Raw genomic sequence first — 14,349 nt, forward strand, 5'->3', positions numbered from 1 at the left:
TAGTTAGGTGACCACGTCACTTGGAATAAAATTAGAGGTAGCCCTTGCCTTACAAAAGTCTGCCCACCCCTGCTCTAGTATAGATAGGGACGTTTGTTACAGACCTTCAGATAGAACATTTGCAATTTGCAGCAGGAGCAAGAAAAGTGGTCAGTATAAACTATGAATTTTCACTGCTTATTTTCATTTTTTATTGTGTCATTAAACATTCTGTAGGGGATTTAATTTGGTGTTTAATGTCCTTTCAAAATTGTGTTACACATTGCAAGGAATGGCTGTAAAGTTCTAATATTGCCACAAGAGGTCACTGTCTCAATAAATATGTTTTACTCATGCTTCAGAAACCATGTGCTAGAAAGTGTTTTTATATAGTTCCTAAGAAATAACTATTGTACTGGTTTTAGTGTAAAAGATGACACTGTGCTTGATATAATGCATTATATATTATATAAATAATGGATAATAAAAAAGCTATACTTGCTTAACTCTTACAATTTCAAAATTAGAAAGTAAATTGCACCTAATATTTAATGAACAATAATTTAGGGTGGTTAAAATTAAAACAGGACTTCAATAGGTGCAAGTCCGTCTTACTTTTAACATAAGGCTGCTAATCCTATTCATATATTAAAAAGTAAAAGCAGAGGGCTCCACAAACGCCAAGGTCCACGATTCCATAAAACAAAATACAGGCAGAAATAGTAATCCTTAAATATTTGATACAGTCAGTAACTGTATGGCACTTGCAAACTCCTAATAAATACATAAACAATGATAGACAAATTTTAATTTTTCAGAGTTTTGTTTGAGAGAGAGAGAGCATGTTAAAAAAGGGACAAAAACAAATCTTTACATGATTCAGATAGAGAAAACAATTTTAAACAACTTTTGATTTACTTCTGGTATCAGATTTGCTTCATTATCTTGGTATCCTTTGTTGAAGGAGAAGCAATGCACTACTGGGAGCTAGCTGGACTAAAATAATTTTTACTATGGCAGGTGATTACTATGTTTAATAATGATTACAGCCTGATGAAACGGCGTTGCACGCTTAGAAACGCGTTGTATATGTTTTGATAAATGTTTTTAATTTTTACTGCTCTCTTTTGAATCTACTCTTTGAGCTGACACAGTTGAGCTGATGCCTGGATAAAGCATTAGATAGTGCTGGTGTGGGTTGCTGGTTGACCCTTCAATCCAAGGTTTTAGCAGATGTTAATCCCCTCTGAATAGGAACTTACATGTGCCTGGTGAGACCGATCTCAGAGGACATCGACCTGACGACTTTTGGTTGTACTTGCGTGCCAAGAGCGCCCCTCTGTGAACCCACGAGAGGAGCTAGCTCAGAGGCTCTGAGGTCCCGGCACACCTAATTAGCACTTTTGTGCTTTTTACCAAGTGAGTGCATAATTACCCTGTCCATAATTCCTTTTAATATAGTAACGAAGCCTAAGCTTCAAGATAGAGAAAGTGCGCTAATAAGCTAAAAGTATACACACCATATAGAAATTATTGTTCGAATTTAATAAACATACTTGGACAAATACACAAGAATATATATACAATTAGATATAGGGACGTCTCCCTGTAGAGTAAAAAAAAAAACTCAGATAAAAATCCTGTTTAAAAATGCAAGTGTAATCCTATAAAAGCTAAACAAAAATTTGCAGATGACAATTGATAATGTATAATATCATGGAAATGTTAAAATGTATGGCATAACACTGATGTTAAAAAATATCACTTAAAAACAAGAGGAATGAATAAAATGATATGCACCAAGTTCATATGTAGAGTCACAGTGCAGGAGGCCGTATGCAAATCGGCATAGGTATTGGAACACTTGTAAAAAACAACAGCTTGGATTCGTATGCCTAAAGCTTGTGCCACAAACAGATGCAAGGTACTGTACCGTAAGTTCAGAGGATGTTCAGGGGGTGTTACCGAGGAAAAGAGAAAGAAAAATCCTTCGGTCGAAACTCGGACTGCGGCTGCAGTAACTGCCGTTCCTGGGGATAGAAGTGTGCAGACCTCTGAACATGTGAGTCGGCGTCTGACGTCACAGACTTTCCATCCGCTCCTCTCAGATTGTTATTCACTGTTCCAGTAGCGTGAAGGAAAAACAGCTGTTTGGTGTGTCCTGATGGAAACTCGCTGTAAAGGCAGACTTGCCTGCTGTAGATGTACTTGTTGGTCCAGTAGAGCGGTGGGGCACAGGTTCTCCCACACCTCAGGATATATAAAGATGCTGTTAACCCGGGTTAAAGTTGCAGTGCAAACTGCACTGGAATGTCCTTTTTTCAAAGTCACAGTGTCACAAATGCAAGCAACGCGTTTCGCCCTCCTTGGGCTTTATCAAGATGCATGTGACAGGTAACTGAGAGTCTTTTAAGTGATCCATTCACTTGTGATTGGTTAGTAGATTCAATTGTAAAGGTAACACCCTCCAGGTAGTTAAGGTGGTATATGTTTTCATTTACCTTTGAAGTCCTTCTTCTTTAATTGCTAGGATAACATCCTTCAGGTAGTTAAGGTGGTATATGCTTACTTGAGTCATTATAATCTATTTTGCTCTGTGCTTATCTGACATCAATATATAGAGACATTTCCATGAAATATATAAAAGAACCATCAGTGCAATACGTAATCATTATCAATTGTGTTATATCAATAAAACCATACTATGCATATTGGGATTACTCACTATAGATATAACTTTAAACCAAAAATTGAGAATTGATTAAAAATAATATGTGTCTACCCTAAGTGGAAATATATATTATAGGGGGATATACCTGGAAATTATGGCCATTAAAGACAAATTAGAAACTAAGACCCATTTTAAACCAGTCGATTGTAATAATTTAATTCATGCAGAGAGCTGCCACCTAAAATCCTGGAAGGATAACATCCCTTACGGGCAAACATTACGTATTAAAAGAAATTGCTCAAGAATAGAAGACTTTGAGAACCAAGTCATCCTAATAGCAAAAAAATTTGAGGATAGGGGATATGAGAAATCCAAAATTGAAAACGCAATTTCTAAAGCACGTTCAACCAATAGAAATGAACTTTTAGAGTATAAGATTAAAGAAAGAGAAGAGAACGATCTAATTAATGTTCCCTTTATTACGGATTACAGTGTAGACCATAATATAATCAAAAAGATAATAAGGAAACACTGGCCCCTTCTAAAGGAAGACAATATAATTGGGAAAAATTTGGCAGATAAACCGACCTTTATTTTTAGAAGAGCGAACAATTTTAAAATGCAGCTAGCTCCCAGTGAACTGAAAAGGAATAGTAACAACTTAATACAAAAAGACTTGGAAGGTAAAATACCAGTAGAATTTTTTCCCTGCTATACATGTAAGGCATGCAAACACAGCTCCAAACTGAAGGCTTTAAAAATAAATAGTTCAGAAACTAATTTTCAAATAAAGGATTTAATCAGGTGCACTCATAAAAATATTATTTATGCACTACAATGTTCATGTAATCTTTTTTATTTTGGTGAAACAACTAGATCCCTAAAGGATAGGATTAGGGAACATTTATTATGTATAGAAAAGGGTAGGGATGACACTTCACTTTATAAACACTTTAAAGAAAAACACTACGGGGACACTAAAGCACTTAATTATTGGGGGATTAAAAAAGTTAAAGGACACTGGAGAGGAGGTAACAAGGAGAAAACACTTTTAATACAAGAAGCGGAATTGATTTACAAATATGACACTTTATTCCCAAAGGGTCTTAACGCAGAACTGGACCTCTCCCCATTCCTATTTGAATAGAATTGTCCAAACAGCACTTTACACTCATATGCACATGCACTTTATATAATAATTATTTCTAAATAATTTTTTCCACTATAAGCTTTATTATTGTTTTAATAGGTTCACTCTTAGCCTTATAATTGTCTATATACTGTTATTTATTTATTCACCTATTTTTTTAAATAATGATATATTTTTATGATATTTCTATATTATTATTTATAAATATCCCCCTATAATATATATTTCCAGTTAGGGTAGACACATATTATTTTTAATCAATTCTCAATTTTTGGTTTAAAGTTATATCTATAGTGAGTAATCCCAATATGCATAGTTTGGTTTTATTGTTATAACACAATTGATAATGATTACGTATTGCACTGATGGTTCTTTTATATATTTCATGGATATGTCTCTATATATTGATGTCAGATAAGCACAGAGCAAAAGAGATTATAATAACTCAAATAAGCATATACCACCTTAACTACCTGAAGGATGTTATCCTAGCAATTAAAGAAGAAGGACTTCAAAGGTAAATGAAAACATATACCACCTTAACTACCTATAGGATATTACCTTTACAATTGAATCTACTAACCAATCACAAGTGAATGGATCACTTAAAAGTCTCTCAGTTACCTGTCACATGCATCTTGATAAAGCCCAAGGGAGGGCGAAATGCGTCGCTTGCATTTTTGACACTGTGACTTTGAAAAAAGGACATTCCAGTGCAGTTTGCACTGCAACTTTAACCCGGGTTAACAGCATCTTTATATATCCTGAGGTGTGGGAGAACCTGTGCCCCACCGCTCTACTGGACCAACAAGTACATCTACAGCAGGCAAGTCTGCCTTTACAGCGAGTTTCCATCAGGACACAGCAATCAGCTGTTTTTCCTTCACGCTACTGGAACAGCGAATAACAATCTGAGAGGAGCGGATGGAAAGTCTGTGACGTCAGACGCCGACTCACATGTGCAGAGGTCTGCACACTTCTATCCCCAGGAACGGCAGTTACTGCAGCCGCAGTCCGAGTTTCGACCAAAGGATTTTTCTTTCTCTTTTCCTCGGTAACACCCCCTGAACATCCTCTGAACTTACGGTACAGTACCTTGCATCTGTTTGTGGCACAAGCTTTAGGCATACGAATCCAAGCCGTTGTTTTTTACAGGTGTTCCAATACCTATGCCGATTTGCATACGGCCTCCTGCACTGTGACTCTACATATGAACTTGGTGCATATCATTTTATTCATTCCTCTTGTTTTTAAGTGATATTTTTTAACATCAGTGTTATGCCATACATTTTAACATTTCCATGATATTATACATTATCAATTGTCATCTGCAAATTTTTGTTTAGCTTTTATAGGATTACACTTGCATTTTTAAACAGGATTTTTATCTGAGTTTTTTTCACTCTACAGGGAGACGTCCCTATATCTAATTGTATATATATTCTTGTGTATTTGTCCAAGTATGTTTATTAAATTCGAACAATAATTTCTATATGGTGTGTATACTTTTAGCTTATTAGCGCACTTTCTCTATCTTGAAGCTTAGGCTTCGTTACTATATTACTTGTGGTTGATACAAATCAGAGATGGTATCTTTAGAGTAGTGTTTAGTAATACCATCCTCTAGCGCGCACTAATCTTCCCCTTTTTAATTTTTTTACGTAATTCCTTTTAATCAGGATATAATACACAATGAGGCACCGTATTTGACTGTGGATATCTGAAGAGTGCAGCCCTTCACACACTGTGGACTGTGTTGCAACTGGACTTCATTCACATTTGCACTAGATTTGTGTATGAATTGTGTTTTGCATCCTCTGTTATGTGAGAATAGTGAACCCTTAGGGAGATCTCTGTATCTCAGTAATTTAAAGTTACATAGAAACTGTAACAACATAATCACCATTTGTAAAACCACAATTGTAAATACACTGCTGTATGCAAATTCTGAAACCAGTGCTTTGGGTTTTTGGGTTTTTTTTTATTTGAAAATAGCACATAAAACCTCATTTAAAGTTAAAAAGACTCCTTGTTCAGTTTCCTTCAAAATGTAGGTAAGAGAAGAGTTGGGTTAAACAGTTTACTATAATAATCAGATATGTAATCCACTACTGGGAGCTAGCTGAGCATATATTGTAAGCCAATGACAAGAGACGCATGTGTATAGCCACCATTTACCAGTTAGGTCCCATTAGCTAACTAGGCTACCTAGGTATGCTTTTTAACAAAGGACAAAAAAATGTAAATTTCATATTAAAAGTAAATTGAAAAGTCTCTTTAAATAGTAGGCATGTGTGAAAAATTTGGTTTAGGCGAATCTTTTGGATCGAATATTCAGAAAATGTAATTTTCCAAATATTCGGCTGCCGTGCTATGCAATATTCGTTTTAGTTTAAACTAAATAAATACTGAATGTTTGTGGAACATTTACATTAGTTTTTTTGTTAAACACATGTAAACGTTACTTTGCTAGAAGTGAAAAAGCTCACCTTTAGTATTACATACTTACCTCTAGCGAGCTGGAGAGATGCGCTAATCCTGACGCTTCTTCACAGAGCTCTGGGGACCCGTCGTGCTAAGCCTCCTATTAGCACACCCCAGGGCACTGTGAAGAAGGGTCAGGATTAGCGCAGTTCTCCAGTGCGCTAGATGTAAGTATTTTAACCCCAGTAATTTAAAGATAATTAATGAATACTGATGAATTTTGTCAGTATTTCTTTGTTTTCTTTCAATTTTGTTGTGCATACGTTCGGATATTTGTTTTGTGAAAACGTCACAAATATACGCGTTTCATTAATGAATTGGCATTGGTAACTAAATAAATGCACAGCTATAAAATACCGTGCTCTACCTGAACCAACCTACCTGCAAAGTGGTTAAATACAGCTACTGGGTAGGGATGGGCGAATGTTTCGCAACATTCGAAAAACGGCACGAATTTTAACACATTCGTTCGTTCGAATTTCGAATGTTTACATACCATTCTAACATTCGATTTTCGAATGTTCGGTTTCGAATTTTACGATTACATTCGAAAATATTCGAATTCGAAAAATTTGAATTAGATTGTAATAGTATTTCTAATGCTTTTTCTTTAAATGTAATATTCGAATTATGCAATATTCGAATTCGAAAAATTCGAATTTAGATTGTAATAGTATTTCTAATGCTTTTTCTTTACATGTAATATTCGAATTATGCAATATTCGAATTCGAATAATTCGAATTTAGATTGTAATAGTATTTCTAATGCTTTTTCTTTAAATGTAATATTCGAATTATGCAATACGTGTATTCGAATTCGAAAAATTCAAATTTAGATTGTAATAGTATTTCTAATGCTTTTTCTTTAAATGTAATATTCGAATTATGCAATATTCGAATTCGAAAAATTCGAATTTAGATTGTAATAGTATTTCTAATGCTTTTTCTTTAAATGTAATATTCGAATTATGCAATTTTTGAATTAGAAAAATTTGAATTTAGATTGTAATAGTATTTCTAATGCTTTTTCTTTAAATATAATATTCGAATTATGCAATACTTGTATTCGAATTCGAAAAATTCGAATTTAGATTGTAATAGTATTTCTAATGCTTTTTCTTTAAATGTAATATTTGAATTATGCAATACGTGTATTCGATTGGAAAAATTCGAATTTAGATTGTAATAGTATTTCTAATGCTTTTTCTTTAAATGTAATATTCGAATTATGCAATATTCGAATTCGAAAAATTCGAATTTAGATTGTAATAGTATTTCTAATGCTTTTTCTTTAAATGTAATATTCGAATTATGCAATACGTGTATTCGAATTCGAAAAATTCGAATTTAGATTGTGATAGTATTTCTAATGCTTTTTCTTTAAATGTAATATTCGAATTATGCAATACGTGTATTCGAATTCGAAAAATTCGAATTTAGATTGTAATAGTATTTCTAATGCTTTTAAATGTAATATTCGAATTATGCAATATTCGAATTCGGAAAATTCAAATTTATATTCGAATTCGAAAAATTCGAATTTATATTCGAATTCAAAAAATTTGAATTTCGAATGTAGGCATTCGATATAATTATAAACATTCGAATTCGAAAGTGACATTCGAAAACTGTAAATAACATTGGATTTTCGAATTTTTAAGAATATTCGTTCTTATCGACATTCGAATTTAGAATTCGAATTTCGGTAATAACATTCGTTCTACATTCGAAATTCGAAAATTTGCACATTCGCCCATCCCTACTACTGGGCCAATCAGGAAAGGAATTTGCATATACAGGTATACCTCACTTTACAGCGCTTCACTTTACAGCGCTTCGCTAATACAGCGCTTTGTGGAGCTAAAGTCCAACCTCCAAGAATTTTGAAACAGTGCTGTAATCATAGTGAGATTGTGAGAAAAGTGTCTGGCACCATTTTGTTATGCTTAGTTCACTCTGTTTACAGCATTACAGTGCAATCTGTGTCTCAGTGCTATAGTCTGGCAAATTGTACTACAGTAATTGTCACTATTTTACAGGTACAGTATTTATTGAATACTAATTGAATACTGTGCTGTGCTAGTGTTAAACTAAATATAGCACTATTGCACACCTAATATATGTTAGTTCAAACATGTTTTCAAGTCTTTAAACACACTGGCAAGTGAAAAGAAAGCTAAAACAGCCTTGTTTCACTTTAAGGCGGTTTTCACTTTACAGCGGGGCTCCGGTCCCTAACCCGCTGTATGAGTGGGGTATACCTGTAACAGCAATCACTGTCCATGTTCTGCTTGGTAACAGCAAAGTGTTGTGAAGCCCAAACGGTATTTTAGCTATGTGTTTAACCTTTTTGTGGAAAGTAAACATACAGAAAGCAATGGACACTATTCTCTAAACATTATAGTATACATTAGAATGTCCCTTTAATGACTACACTGTGTTGGATTGTAGGGTTATAATTATAGTAAATTGTTCAGACTATAATTCAGTGTGGTCAGGTTGCTATTTTTTCTGTAACCTTGATTATCATGTGCTCAATTTTCCACAGTTTTCCCACACCCACCAAAGAGAGTGAAAAGAAAAATGATTTTCAACAAAAACTATTCTGTCATGTAATCCCTCTGATGGTGAAACAATACACTGCCTGCAGCCTGCTTCTGCTTCAAAGGGTTAAGCTTAGCTGTGCTTGGCATAAACAATAATAGAAGAGAACAACAAAGGCTGCATACATTATATGGTTACAGTATATAAGAGTATATGTTTTTATCTACCCTTGTGCTGCACTAAAAACAAATTAAAGGGACACTGAACCCAAATTTTTTCTTTTGTAATTCAGAAAGAGCATGCAATTTTACGCAACTTTCTAATTTACTACTATTATCAATTTTCTTCGTTCTCTTGCTATCATTATTTGAAAAAGAAGGCATCTAAGTTTTTTTTTGGTTTAAGTACTCTGGACAGCACTTTTTTTATTGGTGGATGAATTTATCCACCAATCAGCAAGGACAACTCAGGTTGTTCACCAAAAATGAGCCGGCATCTAAACTTACATTCTTGCATTTCAAATAAAGATACCAAGAGAATGAAGAAAATTTGATAATAGGAGTAAATTAGAAAGTTGCTTAAAATTTCATGCTCAATCTGAATCACGAAAGAAAATTTTTGGGTACAATGTCCCTTTAAACAAATTAAACATATATTAATATTTAGAAATAATCAACATTTATAAAAAAAAATAAACTCTAAAAATGTCCATCATGAAAGGGACAGTAAAAGTCAAAATGAATAATTCATAAAGAATTGTAAGCAAATTTCCATTTTACTTCAGTCATAAAATGTGCTTTGTTCTCTTGGTATCCTTAGTTGAAGTGTAAAGTAAAGCCTATGAGTGTGCACATGTCTTTAGCAATCTGCCCCTTTAAATATTTCTGTATTACCAATATTATGTTAAATATGTATTTATTTATTCATTGTAGCTATAACAGAAAGTGCATGTTTGTATAATATTGGTAAATGGGATAGAATCGCACTAGCGGATAAACAAAAATATAACAGTTCTATTGGTCACATGTCCCACAAACATAAAAACAAATAAAGATGTTTTTTTCTTAGTACCAAGACATCTGTTAAACACACACACACTTGTACGTGTGTCAAGGACAATTTTAAATAACTAAGGAAGACGTGTTTTGTATAACACACGAGATAAGACAATTGTACAGCAACAAAATTCCACTAGAAATGGCATATTACCACTGCTTTTATTTCTATGGCCAAATCTGCACAGCAGCATTTTACTTTGATATGTTGGTATTTCAAAAAATAAAAATAAAACCAGTTACAATTTTAAATGGATATAATAAAAAAAAAATCTGTTTGCATGACTGATAATGCAGCATGCATTTTTATTGGCTGTTAGGGGCACCTCCCATAGCTGTACTGGTGGACAGGGATATGACACTACAAGCATAAAACAAATATGTAGCTTTATTCAGCACAATACGACACTTTTAGACAGAGCAAAGAAATAATAGCTTTTTAAGTCCTTGAAATGGTTATTATATTCAGATATGTGCATTGTATATACTTACATGATAAAATGCAAGAATCTAATCATACTTTGCTCACACATACCTTTAAGTAAATCTGAAGGAATACAAACTTATAAACCAGTCTATGTTGAGAAATGAATTTGAGAAAAGATGTTTTTCCGCCTGTATCCCACCAGCTGCTTGTAAGGAGGAGGCTGAGCAATATATCTGCCAGCAAATAGAGAATGATATCCTAATGAACACATAAGCATTTCCTAAATCTCTAAACTCACAAGATGAAAAAGAGCCGCTAATCAGTATTCATTTTTAATATAATGAATTTGACCTATGCTGCTAGCAATGGCTGTGATGTATAGCACTGGCAATCATTGAGTTAAACCCCATATTAGTTTAAAAGGACAGTATACGCCATTTTTCATTTAAAGGGACACTCAATCAAAATGAACCTTTTATTATGCAGATAGAGCATGCCATTTTAAACAACTTTCAAATTTACTTCCATTAACTAAATGTGCACAGTCTTTTTATATTTAACTATTTGAGTCACCAGCACCTACTGAGCATGTGCAAGAATAAGTGTGTATGCATTTGTGAATGGCTGATGGCTGTCACATGGTATGTGTATGCATTTGTGATTGGCTGATGACTGTCACATGGTACAGGGGGAGTGGGAAAAGACATAACTTTTAAAATTGTCAGAAAAAAAATGTATTACTCATTTGAAGTTCAGACTAAGTGCTATTGCATTTTCTTGTTATCTTGCATTTGTTGATTATGCAAATCTACTGTGTTGACTGGTCCTTTACCTGCATGTAATAAACACTACAATAAAGAATAATATGCAGATACTGAATTCCAGTATAAAACCTTTTAAAAACTTACTTAGAAGCTCCCAATTTAGCACTCTTGATGAAGTTAGGCTGGAACGCCGACTGAAAAGGACTGAGAGCATAGCCTCCCCCCTCCCCTGCATATAATAAAAGATCCATTATACAAACAGAAGCAACGTTTAGTCTGTATACATCAGTATAGATTTAAAACTTTAGGACTTGGTTAGGAGTCTGAAAATCAGCACGTTATTTAAAAATACACAAAATATACATTTTTACAAAAACACCCCTAGATGGGTCAACTACAAAACATTTATGCAAAGAAAAATCTAGAGTAAAATGTCCCTTTAAAATGTATTTTATATTTTCGAGTAGCAAATTAATTTTTGTTTTATATTTTGTTTTTTTAATAACAATAGGCTAATTTTCTGGCCGTTTGACTATACATGCCAAATGTAGTGACTAAGAACAGATTTCGTTAAATCAGAGAAACTCCTTATGTTATTCTCTGTTGATTAAAAAGAACATGTGTGAATAATTAATTATTCTGAGAAAATGTCCCTGATACAATACGGTTCTAACTCAATCACACCATATTGATCACCACGTGTGGTTCTAGTTCTAAATATTTTGTACTGTAAAGGTTTATCACAAAGCTAAATGTCATATGCAGGGGGCAGATGATGAGTCCATGTTCTACTACCTAGTCCTACTTTTATTTTAATCTTTCTTTTACTACTTTGCCCGTCTCATTATTTTGCAGACACTTAGAAATAAAAAACAAAAAACATAGCCTTACAAATTCAGGGAGGCTGGGGGCACTACAGTAAGGAATGGTTAAAGTAAAGGTAAAGTTTCTTCTGTTTCAAGACATAATTGCATTATTTACTGCTAACATAAATTAATCGCTAACACCTAGATTTAGAGTTTTGAGCGTTAGGCTCAGAAAAGGGAGCGTAGAGCATAATTTAGCACCACTTCAACCCTCAATACCAGCGTTGCCTACGGTAGCGGTAAGATGGAAAAACATGCTCGTGCACGATATCCCCATAGGATACAATGGGGCTGAGCTGGCTAAAAAAAACTAACACCTGCAAAAAAGCAGCGTTCAGCTCCTAACACAGCCCCATTGTTTCCTATGGGGAAACACTCTCTAAGTCTACACTTAACACCCTAACATGAACCCCGAGTCTAAACACCCCTAACCTTACACTTATTAACCCCTAATCTGCCGCCCCCGCTATCGCTGACACCTGCATTATACTATTAACCCCTAATCTGCCGCTCCGGACACCGCCGCCACATACATTATAGTTATGAACCCCTAATCTACTGCCCCTAACATCACCGACACCTATATTATATTTATTACCCCCTAATCTGCCCCCCAACGTTGCCGCCACCAACCAAAACTTATTAACCACTAATCTGCCGACCGGACCTCGCCGCCACTATAATAAATGTATTAACCCCTAAACCGCCGCACTCCCGCCTCGCAAACACTATAATAAATTGTATTAACCCCTAATCTGCCCTCCCTAATAATTGTAGGTAGGTGGTGGCGATGTTAGGGAGGGCAGATTAGGGGTTAATAAATATAAAGTAGGTGTCGGCGATGTTAGAGGCAGCAGATTAGGGGTTCATAGCTATAATGTAGGTGGCGGTGGTGTCAGGTAGGCAGATTAGGGGTTAAAAAATGTTATTAGAGGGTTTGCGATGTGGGGGGCCTCGGTTTAGGGGTACATAGGTAGTTTATGGGTGTTAGTGTACTTTGTAGCACTGTAGTTAAGAGCTTTATGTTCCGGCGTTAGCCAATAAAACTCTTAGCTACTGACTTTTTTTGCGGTTGGAGTCTTGTCGATAGAGGCTCTACCGCTCACTTCTTACAAGACTCCAAATACCAGCGTTAGGCAAATCCCATTGAAAAGATAGGATACGCAATTGACGTAAGGGGATCTGCGGTAGCCTGGAGTCGCGGAAAGAAAGTGAGCGGTAGACCCTTTCCTGCCTGACTCTAAATACCAGCGGGCATTAAAAAGCAGCGTTAGGACCCCTTAACGCTGCTTTTGACAGCTAACACCAAACTCTAAATCTAGGCCTAAGTTTTTTTTTTAAATGTTTTTTTATAGCTTTTTTATCAATATATAAAACTCCCTACAGTTATGGTGCCTGACTCCTCCCAATTACTATTTCCTGCATTCCTTGTCTGACGTATAGAGCGGTCCCACCCGCTTTCTAAGTCTGTCTAAAGCGCATTCACGGGGCTCAGTGAAACTGCGCATTCGTCAATTGGCGATTTGCTGATTGGACAAATTGTGCAGACAAACTCTTTATAATCAATATTCCCCATAACACTGTTATATAAGGGGTGAGTTGTTCACAGAATCGTCAACTCACCACCGGGATTCCATAGAAGCAGATAAACCAAAATCACACACAGACATCAGGCATAGCCATACAATTAGTACACACTTCGGAACGCTGCACCACTCAACATTAGGGCCACCAGAAATTGCAGCTTCTAAATAACATAGTGTGTTGTCCCTATTAGAGTCGGCCATAAGAACTATATCTTGTAATATGGGAATCCAGATCTAAAAGGAGCACACATGCGTGAAATGGGAGCGCGCATGTACTCAGAGATGAAAAAATAAAGAGTAGTGCATGCGCATATCATCAAGTCGGCAGATGACGTGGAGTGACGGCCACCTAATGGCCATAATTTCAAGTGCCTGATAGAAAAACTTGATCAAGAGCAAAAAAAAACAAAAAAAAAACGGGTTGATTTTGCGGAGTTGAAAACAGTGAGTTAAAACGGCGATTACTTTTTTTCCAATCATTTTTCAAATAAATCATGCATGAAAGTCATATTAATTTTGATCTAAGAATAATATTTGAATTAGACATCAAGGTAACTTTACCTTCACTTTACTACATAATATCTTGCAGGGACGCAACTACCGGTGATGCGGCGTTCATGACCGCGACCGGGCCCAGGAGGTCCCTCCCACAGGGGGGCCCAACTACAGACAGTTTTTTATTTTACTTAATTTGTATTTATTTTTTTGTTTGCATTTTTTGCAAATATAATTTGCTTTGCTGCAGCCCGGAAGAACTTCCAAATTTGGTGCGCCGTGCACTACCGCAAAAATAGGCTAGAGCAGGGGGCCCAGGGCGGAAGTA

Source organism: Bombina bombina, chromosome 2 (genome assembly GCF_027579735.1).
Source record: "Bombina bombina isolate aBomBom1 chromosome 2, aBomBom1.pri, whole genome shotgun sequence".
NCBI classification, from domain to species: domain Eukaryota; kingdom Metazoa; phylum Chordata; class Amphibia; order Anura; family Bombinatoridae; genus Bombina; species Bombina bombina.